The sequence below is a fragment of the Ascaphus truei genome, unplaced genomic scaffold (assembly GCF_040206685.1).
Source record: "Ascaphus truei isolate aAscTru1 unplaced genomic scaffold, aAscTru1.hap1 HAP1_SCAFFOLD_846, whole genome shotgun sequence".
NCBI lineage: Eukaryota > Metazoa > Chordata > Amphibia > Anura > Ascaphidae > Ascaphus > Ascaphus truei.
Window position 1 is genome coordinate 141,159 of NW_027457184.1, and position 7,752 is coordinate 148,910.

At 40.9% G+C, this 7,752-nt stretch overlaps 1 long non-coding RNA gene across 1 annotated transcript; it reads right to left on the bottom strand.

Moving 5' to 3' along the window:
* Nucleotides 1-1,599: 1,599 nt before the first annotated feature.
* On the bottom strand, nucleotides 1,600-7,513 carry LOC142486410 (uncharacterized). Its single transcript, XR_012798966.1, has 2 exons — nucleotides 5,541-7,513; nucleotides 1,600-2,480 (listed from the first exon to the last, which is right to left on the bottom strand). It is a non-coding gene; the product is annotated as an uncharacterized LOC142486410 (long non-coding RNA).
* Between the last annotated feature and the right edge of the window lie 239 nt (nucleotides 7,514-7,752).

Consider the following 7,752-nt stretch of genomic DNA (forward strand, 5'->3'; position numbering starts at 1 on the left):
ACGTAACGAGTTTTACATTTACACCACCCCCCTATGAGTAACATATTGAAAATAAGTGGAATAATATATCCCATTTACAAATACTTATACAAAATTGTCCAACAAAAAGTATGAGTACGTAATATGGTATACAAATATATAGCCTCTCTAAAGAAGGTATTTCCAAAAAATACTTAACTATAGTGAGTCCTGTCCAAATTGAAAGACACAAATGGTTAATCAATTATATTTATTTGCTCTTTATTAAGTTCGAATCAGAGGTTTATGTGTAATTGTAAGGATAGCAAATGTATATAGACTGATGTAATATTTGCTTTATTCACCAGTTGGTAACATACTTAAATGCACTTAAATTGCTAACATTAGTTATTAAGCTAAACCCTTATAGAACACTTTCTTATGCAAAACGGAATTAAGAATTTCAATTTGAGAGGTGCTTTTTGTAATTACTAATTAACTAGATAGCCAATCACGTAATGGAGGAGGGTATATCTACACAGGAATAGGGACACACAGTGAGATCATCCCCTGACGAAGCCGAAAGGAGAAACGCGTAGGGCGTGGTTTTTGACATAGTGAGAGTGAACACAGGACATTGGGGAGATTAGCCAGCAATTTCTAGCTGTCTGGCAGTGATTTTTATCGGTGTACCTGCTCGGTACAAGTCTCCAATCAGTTGGTACAGGACGCAGACTTACACAGCGACCGGGAGATTTGGAGACGTAATCTCGCGAGGAGACGTGACGTCACCACGCACCCGCGTGCAGGCGGATGGCCAGGGAGGAGAGGAGCAGTGAGTGAATGCAGAGAGATCCACAGACCAACAAGTGAGAGAGTGATCAAGGGGTAAAATACTCCATCATACCCCTGGAGTAGTGTGAGTACTAACCAGCACATCAAGTGCGGTCTTAGAGACACAAGGCCCTTAATTACGTTTTTTTTGTTACAACTGTAATAGTACTCCGCTCTCAGAAGCACTGGACAACATTGGAAGTGACTAAACAAATGACTCCATACCCCTGGAAGTTAGACAGTAACATTACATGTGGTTCTAAGGACATTGTGTTACGAGTCTACTGGAGCTGTGTATAAGTCCACGGATACTTACCCCTGATGAGTGTGAGAAGCTCCAAATTCTCAAACGCTTTTACCCAAACTCACAAAGTGTGAGTATTTTACTTTATTGTCTTTTTATTAAATTTTATAATAAACTGTGTTACACTATGTATGTGTCCCACTTCTCTTCTTATATGTGACACTTCACACGAGGATACGGTTCCTGTAGATGAGTTGCTGCTGGCTGTCCTGGATCATCATTCATTGTTCCTGATCCCAGAGTGGATACAAGGCCTGATTTTATTCTACCTGCTGTAAGTGCATATCGTACCATCTAGTAGACAAATTGTTTGAACGTATTACCCTATGTTTGTTTTTCTTCTTGTTTTTACTTACGCCTAGGTCATTCTTGTTTGGAGATATATATATATATATATATATGTATATATATATATATATATATATATATATATATATATATATATATATATAAAACATAGAAAAGGAAAAAGTAGGGTCAAAAAGGTGCACTCAAACACTGTATAATGAAAAATAGAAAAAAATGGACTTTATTAGCAAAAAGTATAAAAAAAACACATAAAACAGACCCACACAGATCATATAACAAATCGCTGTGTGACACAGCGTAGAAACACCAAAAAGGTACAATAGGTCTGGTAAGAACCAAAACAAGGTAACAATATGTTGTTGCAAATATACCATAACAAAACCAGGGGAAAAATATTTTTTCCCCCAGTAGTGTGACTAAGATCGGCCGATCTAATGCAATAGATAGTAATTAATATGAATGGTAAGTAAATGCAGACCACAGAAAAAATATATAATAAATATACATAAACCTCTTAATGATGGTGAGAGATGGTAAGACACACAGCTGAAAATGAATAACAATTAGACCCTATAATGTGCTACAAATCAGCTCTGTAAATTGATGCCCGGACTAAGCTGCACATATGGAATAAGCAGCAGGAGAGAAAAGTCCAAATAGTGCACTAATAGCACTCATGTAAAATCCCCAGAGATGCAGAGCTCAAAGGTAATGAGCAAAGATTCCATGAAAGTAGCCCAGGGACATGGAGCACTTCAGATAGATAGTGTACAGGGCACTGAGGAAGTCCTGTGATAAAGACCAGCGTCTCCATTAAGGCAGCAAGGAAGTCCTGTGATACAGACCAAAGTCTCATGTTATGGCATCAGCGACATCACAGAGGAGGATCTCAAGCAGTCTGGTGTTGCACACGGGTCACAGGGTGGTGGGGGTGCTGTCACAGCTCTGCTCCGACGGCCGTTTCGCCAAAAAGGCTTCTTCCGGGAGCGTACAATGTCAGCATAAACAAACACTCTTTAAAGGGCTCAGTTTTCGCGCCAAAAGTTCACTCGCGGCAAACAGCCAATAGGAATTTCTGAAAAATAGAACCGCGTCAGCTGTTGCTAAGTGAAAGCGAGCAGAACTTAGGAGGCAGTAAACCTTAAAGATACAGACATAAAAGGGCATGGGAAATAACATAATGTGATTAAAATAAGCATAATTGCTAAGCAGGGTGTTGAAAAGCAAGGAGGTATGAATAAAAGTTAAATAAAACTAATTTGAAGAGTAATTATATTGACAATATATTAAGGGATGTGTAATGAAATAACATATTACTAAGTGAGATACCAAATATTAATAATATTTCACATAAGCATAAAGTATGGAAGATCAAAGGAGAGATGAACCATAAGGTGTGATTAAGACTTAGTGATAGATTTCTAGGGAAGGCAAGGTAAGTTGCATAAAACAAGACAGAGTCTCTAAGTGAGTAAAAAGTTAAGGAACATTGCAAAACTGAGATAGTCATTTAATTCAGTTGGAATCATGGTCCCCAATTGAACTATCCATCTGCATTCTTTTTGCAGTAGGAGCTGCTCCACATTACCGTCGCAAATGCCTATGTTGATTTTATCAATGGCAAAGGCCACCAGGGATGAAGGGTCTGAGTTGTGCACATCACGGAAATGGCGTGACACACTGGTGATTTTTTTGAAGCATGCCAGGTCTTTGGTTGCATTTTTAATGTTACGTGTGTGCTCCAGAACCCTTACACGAAGTTCCCTGGTGGTCATGCCAATGTAAATCAGGCCGCAGGGACAGTTCAGATGGTAGATGACATTCCTGGATTTACAGTTTAGAAAATAAAAGATTCTGAAGTCTCTGGTGCCTTTAGAGTTATGAAAGACATCAGTCTGCTTCATGTGTCTACACGCGGAACAATGTCCACATTTGTAGAAACCTTTTAAATTAACTTGATTGAGAAAGGTAACTTTTGGAGGGGTAGTGTAATGACTCCTGACCAGCAAATTCTTTAGGTTAGGTGCTCTCCTACTAGTGAGGTTAACTCTGTCACCCAGAATAGCCCGGAGATCCTGATCTACCAAGAGTATGTCCCAATGTTTTTGAAGGATGTTTTTGAGACTGTTCCATTTGTTATTGTAAGTTCCAATGAACCTTATTGTTTTAGTTGGTGTGGGTTTGGGTTGTAATAGAGTTTGTCTGTCTAGTTTATGACTATTTTTAAGACCCCGTTTTATGGCCGATTGGCTATAACCCCTTGCCTTAAATCTTTTGCTCATTTCTATGGATTGGGTGTTAAAAGTATCCATAGTCGAGCAATTGCGGCGAAGTCTGATAAACTCACCATTGGGTATTCCCCTTATCTGGTGCGCAGGATGAAAACTGCTTGCGTGCAGTATGGTATTGCAGGATGTCGTTTTCCGAAAAATATCGGTCACTATACGGCCATCAGAAGCAACACTGATACTGAGGTCAAGGTATTTTACGTTAGTTGCACTTGAAGTATAGGTGAGCCTGATATTAATGCTGTTGTGATTCAGAACATCGATGAACTGTTTCAACAGTGATGCAGTGCCCTGCCAAAGAATGAAAATATCATCGATGTATCTCAACCACAACAGCACATGGGACGTGTACTCACTATTGGCTTCCGAAAAGACCTACAGTAGCGACATACTTTATCGCACTAAATGCCGGCGGCATGCCGGGATCTACCCCAGCTGCCGCCAGTAATATCCGCGCGCCGCCGCGTTTCCCACACGCACCCCCCCTCCACCTCGCGCGCAATTTACTATCCTTCCGGACCCCGAGCCCGGCTTCTGCTCTGCCCCTCTGTTTCCCCGCACCCCTGCTTACCTTAATTTGATGTCCAGGGGTGTCGGGGAAGCCTGGGGAAGCCGGGGAAGACGGGGAAGCCGGGCGCGCCTGTGACTGTGACGTCACAGTGCGCCGCCACGCGCCGCGGCTACCCGTTTCCCAGCCTCATACAGCCAGCGGCATTTGCTCGAATAAGAGCTGCCGCTGCTGTATTCACGTTCCCACCACCCCAGGAAAAGATTTGCATAGGAGGGCGCACATGTTGCACCCATAGCCGTTCCTCTGATCTGTAAATAATAAATATTTTTAAATAAAAAATAATTATGTTTCAATACGAAATCCAGGAGTTGTATTAATGTGTTTGTAAGGTTAGTACTCAGGTTCTAATTTAGAAAGATATGTAGAATGTTATTATAGATTTATACATAATATTACACATTTTATATTCCAATTAATTTTACTGTGACGCCAAGTTCTAATTTTTAAATAAATTGTAGTTTATATATTTTTCTGTTTTGGACTCCATATATGTTGTAATATGGAGATAACATCAACGTATATGTAATCTTGAAATATGTTGTAACAATATATACACATTTATTCATAACAATTTGCATAACATCTAAATCAAGTACTAATTAGAATGTCTGATACTTGAGACTTTTAATAGCACAGCTTGCACTTTAGCCAGAAATAAAGGAATATCCCTTTAAGACACTAATTAAGTGTTGATCCTATCAGTACACATGTTAGGGTATATAATCTAGCCATAGTATCATCACCAACACTCCTGAAGAAATCCTAAGGGTAGAAACGCGTAGAGTGAAGGTGATTCACAGCCAGCCCTCAGAACCGGAACTCCCGAAGTCTCACTGACGTCACATCCGCCCTGCTGGGACGCAGGAGTGAGACGCACGCCGTGAAGGGGGAAGGAAAAACTGCACCAAGATACCGGAGGCGAGATGCATTGCGTATCTAAATGCTTTTAAATAGCATACATCATGTGAGTGTAGTGTTATATTTTTAACCACTTGAATACAGTTTTTAAACAGATCGCGCTATGTTGGCTTTTCTGTGTTTAACCATTTAAGGAATACATTCCCACACCGAGGTCCCAGTCAGCTTATCATCACTGCAGACATATACCCAAAGATACCTTTACGTACACAGTATCATCCTCACACTTGTGAGTATAAATAACAGCAGACTTAAAGAAGAATACATATTTATTTGTCACAATACTGCACCATCAGTTTTATTTTTTATATCTCCACATGTTTGCGCTTCCCTTTGATCACCACGTCGCCATATTCACCTGGGATTGAGAGAGCAGTCCTGCACTGGGTCACAGCAGCATTCAAGGATTTGTTTGTATCACTTATATTTATTCAATTTATGGTTTATATGTTAATATTGGATTAACACGTGTTTAAAGCTTATAATAGAGCGCCACTTTTGATATATCACTATTTGCACTAGTACTCAGGTTCTGCATGGATATAAAGAATCTTGTGGCAAAAATGCCATCTTCATGGCGGATACAGGTATATAGTGTTTCAACGTCACAGGTGACTAATATGGTGTCGTTGTCAACAAACACATTATCCAGCATTGAGAGTATATCCATGCTGTATATAAACACACAAAAATACGTCGCTGCACCAAACCAACGGACATAGAAACACAAATTACTTGGTGCAAGCGGGAAACCGATAGAAGCCACACAAATAATCAAAAGATTATACACAGCCCCCTGTAATTGCACTCAAGGTAAGTGACAAAATAAATGTGATGTCAATAGAGGCATGAGGCAGTGAATAGCCAAATCCTAGTATAGGATACACTAACAAAAAGGTCACACTACTATATAAAATAACAAAACTTTAATAATCTATACTGTAAAAACCAACGAAACACTATAAAAAATGCATAACAGTGCATTATTAAAATCCCCAGATGTGTTGGGTAACGGTGCTTATTGAACACTATGTGTTCCAAATAGCTATGAGGTAATCAAACGCTATATACCAGGCTACAGACTAGAGGGTACAAGTATACTCAATAGAAATGGGTAATGTAGTGTAAGAATACACCTTATAGGGCCTCTATGGGTAACCACTGTGTATGATAATGAGCTTATTCTCTCCTTAGACCAGCTCAATAAGATCACAGCTAATAGAGGACCCCAGCATTGCCCACAACTCAAACGGCGTGTCCCCAGCAATACAAATCCCTGCTGCAAGATAAATCATACAAGCAGCGGGAGCGAGAAAAGAGGACCCGCAGTATGTAAATACACCCAGCAATGATTATGCAACTAAACACAGTGTGTATTACTACGTGTGCTCAATGGTGGATATATAAACCAGGTAAAATAAGGTCAAGGTGCATAGAGAATACTATAACTGCCCGCATGGAACGTATAACACTCAGGTAAGGCACACCACCAGGGCGTAATAAAGTATCCCTGGAACGTGTAAATCAAAGCGGGTCCCAGTTGGGCGCAATACGACCTGACAAACTGGAATCTCCTGCAGCCTGTTAGCTCCGTATGTAATTGGGAGCTGCCGTTACTCCAAAACACAGATCGCGCATGCGTCAGCGTAATGACGTCACGGCGTTTCCCCGACGTACGTTTCGCGCGTCATCACGCGCTTTCTCAAGGGGGAGGAGTAAGTAGCGTGAGTAATCGGGTTGTGAGACCTTTTATACACTAACTACAGGTGTGGTGTACCTTATTCAGTGTACATGTGGTAAACAGTACATTGGCGAAACCCACAGGGCACTTAAGGTTCGGATTTTAGAGCACCTTGGGTCGGTGCGAAACAAATTGGATAAACCAGTGGCAAGGCATGTCAATGATGCACATTCTGGGGATTCCTCTTGCCTCAAGTTCATCGGCATATCACACATACCCTGGGGCCCACGTAAGGGCAACTGGGATATCAAGCTACGCCAACATGAATGCCGTTGGATCCACTGTCTAAACACACTGGCACCCCATGGTCTTAATGAAGGCTTCATTTTTTCCTCATTCCTTTCACAAGGTTAGAGGGATCCTGGTATACAGATATTTAATTTTTAGCGTAGAAGGAGTCGTTTTTACTTTTTAGGCGGCTCCGCCAAGTGTAGTTCATTCCTACACTTCTGACATTATACATACTTTTTCTGTCAGCCTCATTTATTGCCTTCATTATACCCCTTGTGTGCATCATTTACATGCCTCCTTAGCCCTTAGTCTCACTAGTGTGTTTGCTATGGACTGACCTACACAGTATATACCCTTTATTTCCATCATTAGTGACTGTGTCAGTTTCTATTCTCACCTCAGGATCCCCTTTATTTCCCCCCCCCCTCCCTTCGCCCTCTCCCCGATTCCTTTATGTTTATGTGACGACTACATATGTGCCAGTTATGCCTCTTTAATTCAATTAGGCATACGTCTCTTGTCCCTCCCCTCCAGGGAGGGTATAAAAGGTCTCACAACCCGATTACTCACGCTACTTACTCCTCCCCCTTGAGAAAGT